The sequence below is a fragment of the Panthera tigris genome, chromosome A3 (assembly GCF_018350195.1).
Source record: "Panthera tigris isolate Pti1 chromosome A3, P.tigris_Pti1_mat1.1, whole genome shotgun sequence".
NCBI classification, from domain to species: domain Eukaryota; kingdom Metazoa; phylum Chordata; class Mammalia; order Carnivora; family Felidae; genus Panthera; species Panthera tigris.
In genome coordinates, this window is record NC_056662.1 from 89,602,288 (window position 1) to 89,615,898 (window position 13,611).

General features: G+C 46.7%; 1 long non-coding RNA gene across 2 annotated transcripts; it reads left to right on the top strand.

The window, feature by feature from the left end:
* The first annotated feature begins 8 nt into the window (after positions 1-8).
* LOC107179742 lies at positions 9-12,845 on the top strand. 2 transcript variants are annotated; one of them, XR_006215827.1, is made up of 3 exons: positions 9-172; positions 10,184-10,474; positions 12,572-12,845. It is a non-coding gene; the product is annotated as an uncharacterized LOC107179742 (long non-coding RNA). The 2 variants fall into 2 exon arrangements; XR_001510445.2 differs by lacking the exon at positions 9-172 and having other exon boundaries at positions 9,695-10,474.
* Positions 12,846-13,611: the final 766 nt, after the last annotated feature.

A 13,611-nucleotide genomic window follows, 5' to 3' on the forward strand; every position in this document is an offset into this window, starting at 1 on the left:
TTGAGGGAAAGTCCATAGTAGCCTATTGCTGTGTCATAATGCCTGTCGTTCACCTCACTTCGTCTCATCACGTGGGCATTCTATCATCTCCCAGCATCACAAGAAGAAGCGTAGAGTACGGCACAATAAGATATTTTGAGAGAGAAGGGGCATTCACAAAACTCCTATTACAGTATGTTGTTATAATTGTTCTAATTTGTTAATCATTATTGTCAATGTCTTACTGTGCTGCTTTATAAATCGAGCATTATCACAGGTATGTATGTGTAGGAATAAATAGAGTATGTTTAGGGTTTAGTACTATCTGTGGTTTCAGGCTTTCACTGGGCATCTCGGAACGTGTCCCTCTCAGATAAGGGGGAGACTACCGTACAGAAAACCTGTAGCTGCTGTGTAAAAGCATAGCTTCAAGTCAGGTCTTCTGCCAGCCCCTGCCACCAGACAGCCGCCCCCCAGCCCTTCCTGTGTGGAAGTATTAGAGCTGCCATGTTTTTGTAAGTTTACCTCCCACCACTCATACCTTAAACCCCACAGGACTACCCGTGGGTCCAGACGACATCTTGTGTTTCCCACATAACGCAATGCTTCTCTCTCGTCTTCTGCTCTTTTTTTACCGAAAGGGATACTGATTCTGCCAGTCCCAAGTCTACTCCTGTCTCTGTGAGGCTCTTCCCTCGCACCACCCAGAAGGAACTGGTGTTTGTGCTCTTGGACACACTGCTGATTCAACTATGTCCGACCGTGTGCCAGACCTGACTGAAAGTTGTCTGGAGACCAATGGGCTTTGCCATTTTTGACACAGACCATGTCTTGGTCACTTAGCACAGTGCCTGGCATTTCTCTATTTACTGCTATTTGGTGATACAGACTTGCCCGATATAGACTCGCTAAATAAGTGAATGATGTAAGTGGAGACATGTTGTGCCCTTTCTGGGGCCATTGGATTTGTGAGCTCCATAGTATGGTCACCAAATTATGAAGTGTCTTCTGTGTGCTAAGCACTACAAGGATATGCAAAAAAAAATTCTGAGCCCAGATCCCATCCTCAAGTTGTCAAGGGAGCTGATGATTGCTGAATGCCTACTGTGTGCCAGATGCCCTAGTGAACCCTTCTTAAGTGTTGCATCATCCTCTCATTAATCTTATGAGGGAGGCTTAAGATCCCGGTTTTTACCAGTAAGGAAACTGAAGCTCAGGGAAGTTCAGGAACTCACGCAGAGTCCTGCTGTAAGTGGTGAAGCCAGGACTCAAACCCAGGTCCTTCCTGACTCCGGAGTCTGTTCTGTTTTCACAACAGACTGCTGGTTAAGGGAGACAAGACGAGACTTGCATGCATTTCCTTGGCTGCCTTTTCAGATGTACCAGTCCACTTTTGTTGCCCAGGCAGGAAGAACTGCTAGCTTGCTAACAGTTGGGTTAGCTGGGTGGAGGCCCCCAGGTGCATCCTAAATGTGCCTTTGGCCCAGTGGGTCCTGAGCAGGCAGACGTGCTTCCAGTGGCCCAGATCTCCTCTTCCTGGCAACTGCACCTTTCAAGGTGGTGAGCCCCTTCAGGCACCAGGCACTGAGATGCATTTGGAAATTTGGTGAAGGTTCTGGAATGCCTTTACAAATGCCTTTCTACCCTACATCCTGTTCCAACCTGGATGTTCCATCAGACGATTCTCCTAAAACAGCTTTAATCATATTTAATATTCTCCTGTAAAAAGATTGGCATCTAAATGCAAAGTGTATCCTGGATTGGATCCTGGGATAGAAGAAGGACATTAGCGGAAAAAACAGTGGAATCCAAATCAAGCCTGGAGTTTAGTAAATAATAATATACTAGTATCAGCTTCTTAGTTTTGACAAATGTAGCATACAATGCAAGATGTTATTAGCATCAGGGGAGATAGGAAACTTTCTGTACTATCTTTGCAACTTTCCTGTAAATCTAAAATTATTCCTGGGCCCCTGGCTGGCTCAATCAGTAGAGCCTGTGGCTCTCGATGGTGAGAGAGCCATCTTGGGGTGGTGAGTTCCAGCCCCACACTGGGCGTGAAGCTTACTTAAAAAAAAAAAAAAAAAAAAAAAAAAAAAAAAAAATATATATATATATATATATATATATAATTACTCTAAAGTTGGGGCACATGATTGGCTCAGTCAGTACAGCATGACTCTTGATCTCTGGGTTATGAGTTCAAGCGCCACATTGGGCATTTAGCTTACTTAATAATTATTCCAAGGGGCGCCTGTGGCTCAGTCGGTTAAGCGTCCGACTTTGGTCACTTTTGAGGTCATGATCTCATGGTTCGTGGGTTCAAGCCCTGCATCAGGCTCTGCGCTGGATCCTCTTGGATCCAGTGGAGGCTCTGCACTGGATCCTTGTGGAGCCTGCTTGGATTCTCCGTCTCCCTCTCTCTCTGCCCTTCCCCTGCTCGCACTCTCCCTCTCTCTCTCAAAAGTAAATAAACATTTAAAAATAAATAAATAATAAATAATTGTTCCAAAATAAAAGTTCATTTAAAAAATGTTGGTGCCTCTTACAAGGTGATGACCAGGCTACTTGACTGGGTTTTGGGGGTTCTCCAACCTTATCTTCCCCTTCTTTCACCCTGTGAAAGAATCCTCTGTTTGGCTGAATGGTTTTACTCACTGTCCTCCAGACAAAGTCTGTGCTCCCCTCTCCCCTGCATTTGCCCTAGCCATGTACCCTGCTGGACTGATCACCTGCCAAGGAATTGTCACAGTCCTTAACTGCAAACAGAAGCAAGCTAGTGTGAACCTACTGAAGCTCAAGCTTCAGGCCTGTCATTTGCAAGGTCCCAGAGTGTGCACCATGGCTGTTAGGAGAAAGTGATCCCCCTGTAACCGCCTCTGCCACACAAAGATCCTCACAGCCCTGAGACTCTGGGAGGTGTATCTTAGTTGTAGTCTCGGCCACATGTCCTTGACATGCCAGGTAGCTGCAAGGGAGTCAGATAGTATCTGACTTTTCATCTTCACTGTGTGAGGCCAGCTCTACCTCCAACCACAGTGGGAAAGTCCCCAAACACAGGAAGGGGATTCATTCACTGGTTCTTCACAAAGTGGCAGATGTTCACTACAGGTGGTGTTTTAGAGCCAAAGCTTCCATGAGGCACAGCAGGCTCAGGTGACACTTGGGAAATCAGCTTGGTTTGGCCTGGAGGCTGCCTGGTACAGACTGTGCTCCTGCATCTGACTCACTAGACCAGGGTCGAGGGGACTTCATCTCCCAAGGGCACTTGACCTAAAACCTTTACAATAAAAAGGGCCCATGTACATGTCTTTAGCAATGGAAAAGGGTCGTACAGGGGAGGTGACAGCCACCTGAAGCTGGGGGGTGTTCCCCAAGGCAAGAGAGCACTGTCATGGGAGAAGGTCTGTGTGCTCTGTACCCATGGTGGCACCATCACTCCTCCGGCCACTGCAGCTAGAAAACTGGGAGCGTCAGATTCCTCCCTCTCACTCACCCCCAACATCCAGGCAATCATCTGGGGCTAGCTACTGCCCCCTAATATTTCTCAGGTCCGTCTCATCAGCAGGCATCTTCTTCAGGAAGCCCTTGCTGACCTCCTACCTGGCTGGGAGGGGGAAGGTCAGGGGTCCGGCCTTTGTGCTCCTGTTGAGCACAAAGCTCATTAACTTTGCATGTATCTTATGGTTGCCCTTGCCACATAGCATTAAAATGGTCTATTTCCTCATCTCTTTGTTCAAGCACAGAATGCGCCTATCCCTCTTTGTACCTCCAGTGCCTGGCACACAGGAATGCACAACTCGATAAACATTAGACAGATGGAAAGAAGGAAGAAGGGGAGAAGACAAGAAGTAGGCTGAGCTTGAGAAGGGCCCCTTGGACTAAGCAATGAAATGTCCCCCACACTCTTACCCCTTAATGCTGCCTGCAGCATGCTTGCCCCAGCCAGACTCAGAGCTGCCTCGCTGGTGTGAAGGGTACAAGTAGAAGACAGGCAGTGAGCCCTCTGAGCTTGCTCTCAGACTCCCCTGTGCCAGGTGATCCTGGGGACACTGGGGACCATGCAGGGCCTCATTAGGAGGGACCTGCGGAAAGCAAAAGAGGCCTCAGGCCCTGGGTGGGTTAATCAGCAGCATTAGCCCCATACTGCCCTCCTCAGACTTCTACATGAGAAAGGTATAAACCTAAGTCACTGCTGTTTGGGGTTTTACCATTGTATACAGCTGAACTAATAATCCTGTGGCTCTAAGCTTGCTGGAACATTCTCTCTTGCCTCCTTCGGGGCCCTGCTTGCAAAGCAGGTGTGTGTCAGGAGGCTTGCAATTGGAAGCCCCAGAGAATGTTACCTGGCACTGGTGGCCCCTGCAGCGGATAGATGGTTCCTGGGTCCCCAGTGCCAGCACATGCAAGGAATGAGGAAATGGGGTGGGCAAGTCGTCCGGCCTCTCTACTCTTTGGGTTCCTTGCTCTGAAAACAAGAAAGGTGATCTCCAAGGTTCGTATAGCCTCAAGTTCAAAATATTTGTCTTATGAATGAAAAAGTAGCATGGAAGAGATGGGGGGTTTAGGTGTAGGCATTATACCTGGGCTCCAATCCTGGCTCGGCCACTAACCAGCCGTGCATCTTGGACAAGTTCCTGCACCTCTCTAAGCCTCTGTTTTCCTGAAGTCTGAAAGTGAAACTATCTTTGCGCCTGCTTTGCAGGGGTGTTTCAGGATAAGAAATACTGTAGACAAACGTCTGGGCACAGAGCGGCCACTCGGTAAGTGGGGCTGCTAGGTCTTTGTGGGTGGAAAGTCCTTCAGAGAGTCTAGCTGAGCTGAGCCCTGGGTGGTGAGGTGAGGAACATGATGGCAGGCAGGTAAGCAACATGGGCAAAGGAAGGGATAGGCATAATGTGATGGTAAAGAGTGGGTACAGTGTGGTCCCAAACGGGGAGAGACGACGCTTCCTTTCAAGTGTGACGCAAGACAGTCTACAACAGGTGCCACTTCCAGCAAAGGGAACTGCATGGGTCACATGGCATATGAGCTGGGCACTACACGAAAGCAGGATTTGTAGAGCAGAAGCTGGAAGACAGTGGAGTTAACACCATGGACCAAGGCAGAGAGCTGAGAGCGTGTCCTGTGTGTTCCGGGGGTGGGGAGGGCAACAGTGGATGAGGAATGCTCAAATGCTTTAAACGGAGCACTTGGGCCCCTCTTCTCTGCAGGACAACGACAAGACAGGCCAGCGAGCCTCCACTGCTCACGCTGTCTCCTACCTGCTTCCTCTCAGCACCTCTGCGTAGGCTGTGTCTGTGAGGCCAGAGCCAGAAGGCCTGGGTCTGGAAGGAGCCTCTGCGGTCCCCTGGGAGACCTGCAAAGGGGCTGGTACAGCACTTGTGTTCAGAAGGTGAAAGACTTGGAGAGCAGGCAAGCAGGCATTCACTGCAGCTTCCTTCCCGCCTGGCGGCTGGCTGCGTGCCCTGAACTTGACCTCAGATGACCTGTGTGTTCCCTTCCTGGAAACGGTTCCATTGCCAGAAGCAGTCGAGCTTTGGCTTTGGCTTTGGCTTTCTTTCTCCTTCAGAGCAGGGACTCTGGCTTAGCTGAGATTGGCTCTGCTACTGTAAAATTCCCCCCATTAGCTGAGCAGGACCTTGCTTTCTTGTCCATCACCTTCCACGGGGGTGGCTGCTGCTCTCCACCTGTCCTCTTACCCCTTGTCAGCCTTCAGGGTTCTCAGTTTAGCTTTGGCGACTTTTAAGAGTGGAGATAACTGCATAGATAAGGTGACTTTAAGAGTGCAAGATCACTGCAAAGATAAGGACATAAAGACCAAGTGGGGGAAGTGTGAAATGTTCTCCCCAGGCTGCTCAGCTAGTTAGCTGTGGAGCTGGGACAGCCCAGGAGTTCAAACTCTCAGACGATGCTCTCTTTCTGGGCTATGAGTTGCCTAACTCCACACTCCTCAAATTCATTAAAGCCGGAGGTGTGGACCTTCGCTAATGTGCAAGTCTGGATTAATGTCAGTGTCTTGAAATCCTCGTGTGAAAACGTGAATTTTGTTTCAGGCATTGTCCTTGGTAACTACCAAATACCATGCTTGGTTGTTTTGTGGATTGGGCTGGCATGAAAAATAATTCCAAAAATGCTTGAATTTGCCCAGTGTCGCTGATTAGTGTTGCCTTAGGAAAGGAAATCCAGTATTAGCCCCAACAAGGGGAAGAAACTGCAACATTTTCTCTCTAGTCAAATGCATAAGGTATATACATAGCATACTTACCAAAGAAAGGGACTAATTTCTAATCAGCATACAAGCTAGAATGTTATTAATCCCATATAGGTTGCTTTGGTCCAAAGCCTTCACACTTACCTTTGGAGCCAGTTTATGGGTCCCAGTAGAGAGCCAGGCTCTGTTTACCGTTCAACAGCAATATGTGGAACATCTGGGTCCCAGGCACTGGGCAGGGTGCTGGGAATACATTGGGTAGCAAATAGGCACACGTGTACTTTAAGAGTGACCTCTTCACTTAAAGAAATGTCTTCTCTAGGTTTGAATGCCATCTTAATCATCAGGTTTGGTTCTGAAAGATATTTTTGACTGCTTTCTAAAATTAAGCTCCTCTCCAAAGGATAGAGAATGAATTCACTGATTGAAACTACCCAGAAAAAAAATGTAGCTTAGACAAAGGCAATCTCAAAAGAGGAATTCCCAAGACATTTTAAGCAATGGCCACGCAACCTCCTAAGGAGACGGTTAAATAAGAAACATGTATTGGGAAGCGGTATTTATTTAAAATGCAAAGGCACATTTTCATGAGAACAAGGTTTTGGCTTCTGGAAGCCAGCCACCTCTCAAAGCAAGATGACCAAACGGTCTGAACCAACTCAGATCTATTGGTTGCTGTCTACTGGCCATGAGCCCTTAGGCTAAGACTGTCCAGGGCATCCACATCTGACAGCACCTGCCTGCGGAATCTCCAAATCAAGGCAGATTACAAGACTGACAGAGCTTAGAAACAAACCCGCTTATTTACACGCGTTCCCCTGTTGCGGAGGATATTTCATTGATCAAAGATAAGTGTTATCATTTGAGTTTCCAGGTTCTCACAAACAGCTCATTCTATATGTTTTCTATTTTATACAGACCTTTCTCATTTACCCTCTCCCTCGAGGCCATACCCCGACTCTTGTGGTAGGCATTAAAAATTCCCACTGTATGGACAGACAAACTAAGGTTTGGTTAAATGGCTTGCCAAAAGCCTACAGCTACAGCGGGCCACTGATGGGGCTTGAGACCGGGTCTTGCAGTTCCTCCTCCATCAGACACAGAGTTTAGACTCCTGCAGAAACGTGTGATGGCTTGTGCAAGCAGTGGTTCCCAGCCTGGCCAAACATTAGACCTCGCCCAGGTGTGGCTAGATGTTGCCAAGGACATGAGGCTTGGAGTCCCCACCCAGCTCCATTCGAGGAGAATCTCTGGGTGTGGGGCCTGGGCACCAGTATTCCTGGAGTTCTCCAGGTGGCTGCAATGGGCAAAACTGAAATCATTCTGTTAGTAAGCCGGATCTGCTTCCTTCTTTCTCAAGGACCCGCTTTCCAGTTGTCTTTTTTCAATAATAATGTTCTATTTCTCAAGTGTAGGAATAATACTTATTTGTAGAAATTTTAGAAGAAAGGTAGGGCGAAGAAAAAAATCGCCAAGAGATCCATTGTTAATATTTTGATGTATTCTCCTCTAATCTTTGTACATATCTACTTACAAATTTTGGTAATATATACTAATATTTTCTTTTGATTGCATATGGTAAATAGTTTCCAATGTTGCCAAATAGTTTTCAAAAACACTATTTTAATGTGAAAGCAGACAAGATTTTTAAATATACTGTCCCCAACATTAATAGTGATTAACATTGGACTAAATAAATAAACACTTAAGAAAATAAAATAAAATCAGTAAAATCATTATAATGGCTGCATAATAATTTAATGGGCTCACCTCCTATAAATCAATCAATCTTTAATATAGGACACTTAGATTGTTTCTAGTTTTCTGTTGTTATAAGTAAGTCTTCTATGAAGATCCTTGTACCTACATTTCTGTGCACCGCTTTCTTAGAAGTGAAATTAATGAGCTGGAGGGTATAAACCTTATGAAGTTTGTTGATAAACATTGCTGAATTGCTTCCCAAAAGGGTACATGAATTGCTGGTCCCCTTGGTGTAAAGAGAATTGGGAAAGAGAATTGTTACAGTCTTTGCAAAATTAAGTATTTTCATTCTGTGATCCGTCAGTTTGCTATGATTATTAATGAGGCTGGACTTTTTATATCTTTATTGGTCATTTGTATTTCTTCTTTTGTGAATGTTCATGTCCTTTGCCTTCCCCTGCCTTTTGGGTGTTTATCTTTTTTCTCACATATGAAGCATACTAAGTATATAACACTTTTCCATTCATTTGTTTTGTAAATGTTTTCCCTAAATTTATCATTTAATTTGGGTTGTTGACATACACAAGAGCTTATTGATTTTATGCTCAGAAATACCTTTAGACTGTTTGATCAGGTAAATAGTTACCAACAGTTTCTTCTACAAGTCTCAATGAATAAAAGCCTGCTTACATAGGAGCAGTTTTTCTGGTTAAGCAGGATTTTATTGGTCTGGACTAAGAAAACCAGTCCATCTCCTACAGGAACCCGACTTGAAATGATCAAAACTATAATATTTTTTAGTTTACATTCTTTGAACTACCCCACTGGATACATGATAATGTAAAAAACATGTTGGTTGTTCCCATCTTTGTAGGGCAAAACATTTAAATTTTTTTAATGTTTATTTATTTGAGAGAGACAGAGAGAGCCAGAGACAGAGCACAAGCAGGGGAGGGGTAGAGAGAAAGGGAGACACAGAATCTGAAGCAGGCTCCAGGCTCTGAGCTGTTGGCACAGAGCCGGACGTGGGGGTCGAACCCGCAAACTGCGAGATCATGACCTGTAGTTGGAGGTTTAACCTACTGAGCCACCCAGGTGCCTCAGTAGGTCAAAATATTTAAAAGCAAACAGTATGCATAGCCTCTCGCAAAAGACTGCCCCACCCACAAATTAACAAAGTCTGCTTTCTCTCTGATTTCAGAAATAGGGTAGGTTTTAGGAGGGTACCACTGGGCCCTAGGTGGAGACTTTCTTTCAACCCAAGCCTCTCCTAGTCTCCCGCCTTGGGGACAGACAGACTCTAAACCTGAGCAGGGTTGCTCTGGAATGTAGTATCTGGTAGATACTTACACTAAAAAATTTTATGTTGCTTCTCTGACCTTCAAACTTAACTTGGATGCCCTGTATTTTTGTTTGCTAAATCTGACATCCCTGATCCTGAGGTTTCCTTTCAGTGGTGATGTTGGGGTCTGCGTCCCAGGTGTGCCCACAGGAAGCAGTACACAGATGTCGCACAACTGGTAGATCACATAAAGGTGTTTACCTGCCTCCCTCCAAAGAGGCTCTCATGGCCAAGGGGCAGCCTCTTCCCTGGGCCCCAGGGATACTTTCTAAGAAACCCACTGCATTGACTTTTCTATAGCAATCAGCAGGTACTTAGAAACCTAAGCTCTTCACCCAGGCCTTATGGGCTGCTCCCAGGCTTCCTGCACGTCATGGTTCCTCTTCCTCCTTTTTCTAGCAGCTGTGAGGTTCTTCTTGGGCTGGTGGATCCAGGCAGGCCCAGGTAAGTGCCCATCATTGCCTCACTCAGGTGTCCTTAGCCCACTACACGTTTTTGTTTGAGTGGCCAATCTGTTCTCTGTGGCCTCTTTCTGCCTTGACACCTATTTTCTGTCTTGCGGACTCTTGCTTCACTATAAATAATTAGATTGCTTTCCAAAAGTCGGATGCTCAAATTCATGTTTTATTGTGGTTTGAAGTGGCCAAATGACAGGTGGATGTGGGTCATGGCCTAGTCATGCCTCCATTAGGACAACCCTAAAGAATGGCAAGAAGAGGGAGGCATCAGCTCATACCCCCTCCCTGGCTTAGCAGATAAATAGTACAGTGTTGGCAATCCAGAATACTTCCCCGGGAACAGTGCCAGAGTGACCTCGAGTGACTCAGTCCGTTAGTGCAGGTGTTCCCAAGATTGCCTCTCCCGCTCCATGGGGCACGGCTGCGTCCTTTTTACCTCTGGCCCATTTATCTCCAAAGGCTTCTAACGCAGAGCTTCTCAATTTTGAGGGTGCCTAGGAATCACCTGGAAGTCTTGTTAGAGCGCAGACACTGAATGAGCAGCTCTGGGGCCTACTGAGAGTCTGCCCTCTTGACAAACTCATCGCACCGCTGCTGTAGGTCCACGGATCACACTTTGGCAAGCGTCTGAAGCTTTTCCTGATTGGCTGCAGGATGGCCCAGGCGCCTGGTCTTTTCAATTCCAGGGCTTTGGCGAAACCGCCAGGCCCAGGAGGTCGGAATCCAGGGCAATGTGATCCACGTCTGGGAGAAAGGCAACCGCAGGGAGAGGGCAAGGAGGTAAGCAGGAGTGAGAGCCGGGGAGCCGCGGGAAGCCTGAGAGAGGGGACAAGTTCTGGACAGTTTAGAGTGGAGGTGGCAGGCCCTAGGGCTGCTTGAATATGTAGGGAAGGAGGTGTTTGGAGAGCTGTCATCTCCAGCTGGGGAGGCTGAGGAAGGTCTCCTGCTCCGTGCCAAGCCGGGTGCCTGGGCACCTACACATCATTGCCTCCATTCTCTTAGGTAATGCATAATATCCTTACTGATTATTGTATAAATTTTAACTTTGGTTGCCATGGCTATTTATAGTTAAAATATTGTAAGACCCTTTCCCTGTGAAGGGGGCAGAGGAATCAGGGGATGGGATGGCTTAGAAGGAGGAGACCATCTGAGCGTCTGCTACATACAAGGTCCGAGATAGGACATTGCCACAGTGTGGCTCATTTGATGCTCTGCAAAGGAACCTGCAAAGGAGCTAGCATAAGTCCCATTTTTACAGATGAGAAGGAGGCTGGGTGAGGGAAATCACCTTGCCCACAGTCACAAACCAGAACCTAGAGGAGTGGAAATGGAGCCCAGGCACCCGGAGGGAACATCTCAGTGTTTGGGGAAAGGGAAGGTTTTGTGTGTGTGTGTGTGTGGGGGGGGGGTGCACAATGGCCAAGTGGAATGATGGGGGCTCTGAGGCTTGGTCCCCTTGCACTGCACAGTTCCCGCAAATGGGGCTTGACCCTCACCCACAAAGGATATGGGGAAGGGGGAGCCTCGATAAGGAAAGGGGTGATCTCCAGTTCAGGTCTCAGGACAGCGAGCAGGCTCCTGTCCAGCAGAGATGGAATGGGAACAATATATGGAAACAAGATAATGGGACAAACAGGGTGATGATGAAGAAACCTTTTAGGGATGCTCAGCTCTTTTTAGGAAGCCTCTGCATCACTCTGGCTGGATTCTTAAGATTTGTAGCTCAGGAATTTCATGATTTTTATACTGCACATATTTTCTGTGGTCTCATCTCCCCAACTCTACATGGTTTTGTTTGTTTGTTTTTGTTTTTTACTAAGTCCTTTTAAAAAGGCTGACCTTGTTGGAGGATTTGATGTTTAAGTTTAACCAGGAGGTAGATAATAAGATCTTGGTCCAGCCAATTTCCCCCACCCCTAAACCTCAAGTCCCCATATATATGCTGCTTCTTGGGTCTCTGGGCATGTCCCACATGTGCCTCAAATGGACATGTCCTTGCTGACTTCATTCAGCCACCCGCTCTTCCTCTGGGACCCTTGGTGCTACCATCCACCCTGTTGCTCTTCCAGAAACCTCCTCTGTGTGCCCTCATATAATTGATCCCTATCCTGTTGACGTGAGTCACTAAATCTGTCTCCAATACATCTCTGCATCCCCAGCCCACAACCCTAATGGAGACCACCATGATTTTTTTTCTCACCTGGGTTTCTGCAACAGCCTTCCAGCTGGTTTCTCTGCCTCCATGCTGAGACTCTAATACATCCCCCATACCGCAGCCAGCACTGAGCAAGATGTGGTCCCTGTCCACAGCACAGTAGATGGGACAAATCTACTAAATCTACTAATGATGTGATTGGCAGGTTCAGTCTTGAGAGACCATCAAAGGCTTCCTGGGGTGTCACCCGAGTTTAGCCAGGAAGGATGAGTGGGAGTGAAATGGCAAGAAGGCAGGAAATGCTTCTGCCGAAGCTGTGGTGTTTCAGAACTTTCCTTTAGCTGTCAGGCCCCTGGTGACACATATACCCCAAGTCCTTTCCTCTGCTGGATTCTGTCTCAATTTACAAATTAATGTCTACTGAGTTTGCCCCACTGCCACTCATCCCTTCCACCAGGCTTCCCTCGGGTCAGATTTCTTCCACCCTGGTCTAAATTTCTGAATCTAGTTCTCTAGTGGGAGGAATGACAACCAATCGACTGGGAATTTCAAGTATATGTCCCCAGGAGGCAGAAGCCTCCATGCCTGCCCTCATGAAATGGACAGAACTGATCGCATTTACACCTACCTTAGAGACCCCACATCCCCGTCACATGCACACACTATTCCCTGTGTGTTAGTTATGAGTGCTGCTAACCAAGTACTTTTGCTTCTGCTTCCAGGCACATGGCAGCATTGTACCTACTGCACTTCCCCAACCCCTCATGACTTGCTTTGGCCCGTGAAATGAATGCAGAAGTGACTTGTATTACTTCCAGATGAACACTTGGAGAATTAGTGCTTGATTTGCCCCGTCCTCGCTTCCTGCCTTCAGGGTCAAGGAGGCAGCATGTCCAGTTCCAGCTGCCTGCGTCCCTGGGTGGCTGTGGGAAACAGAGCTCCTCTTGACCCACAATGGACACATTTCATGATCGAGGAATAAACTTTTATGTCAAACCACTGTGATCTGGGGATTATTTGTTATTACATCAAAGCCAAACTGACCCTGACTGATACATCCCATCAAATCAAGGTCTGGGTCGGGGAGCACCGAGGTCTTTATCCCTGTTGGGTATTCAACAACCTGAGTCTCAGAGCCAAAGTTCCCACCCTTCTGCCCAGCCCCCTTAAGTTGGAAGATTTCCAGGTTATTTCATCTCTTTGCCATCATGATGAGGATCCATGCATTCTCCTTGCGAGTTATTTAGTCTATTTGATTCCACCTAAATTCAAAATGAAGTCACAGAAATAAAACGTGAAAGGATTTGCTGAGCTACTCAAAAACCTAGTCTAGATATCCTACACATGTCACACTGACCCATGCATGTCCAAAGCAATCCAGTAATGCATCTCCCTTTCCCCAAGAGCAAAATGCCAGCGTCTGCCCCATATCAGCCCTGGCACTGATAGGCTAATTTCAGAGGCCCTCGATCGTAGGCCCAGTTCTGCCACTTAGTAGTGAATGACCTTGGACAAATTACCTCTCTGAGTCCCAGTTCCCTTATCTGTAAAATGGTGATAATAATAATAAAAGCTGTGTCACAGAAAGAAAAGGAAAGTAACATTTGCATTTGGCGTGTTAGCCACTCTGCCGACAGAACCATAATGTACGTGAAAGTGCTTTGAAAAGGGAAAGCTCTATGCAAACATTAGCTGATAATATTTTTAACCAATACATGACCAAAGAAGAAACACATCCCAAAGCAAATAAACTTCCTTTAAT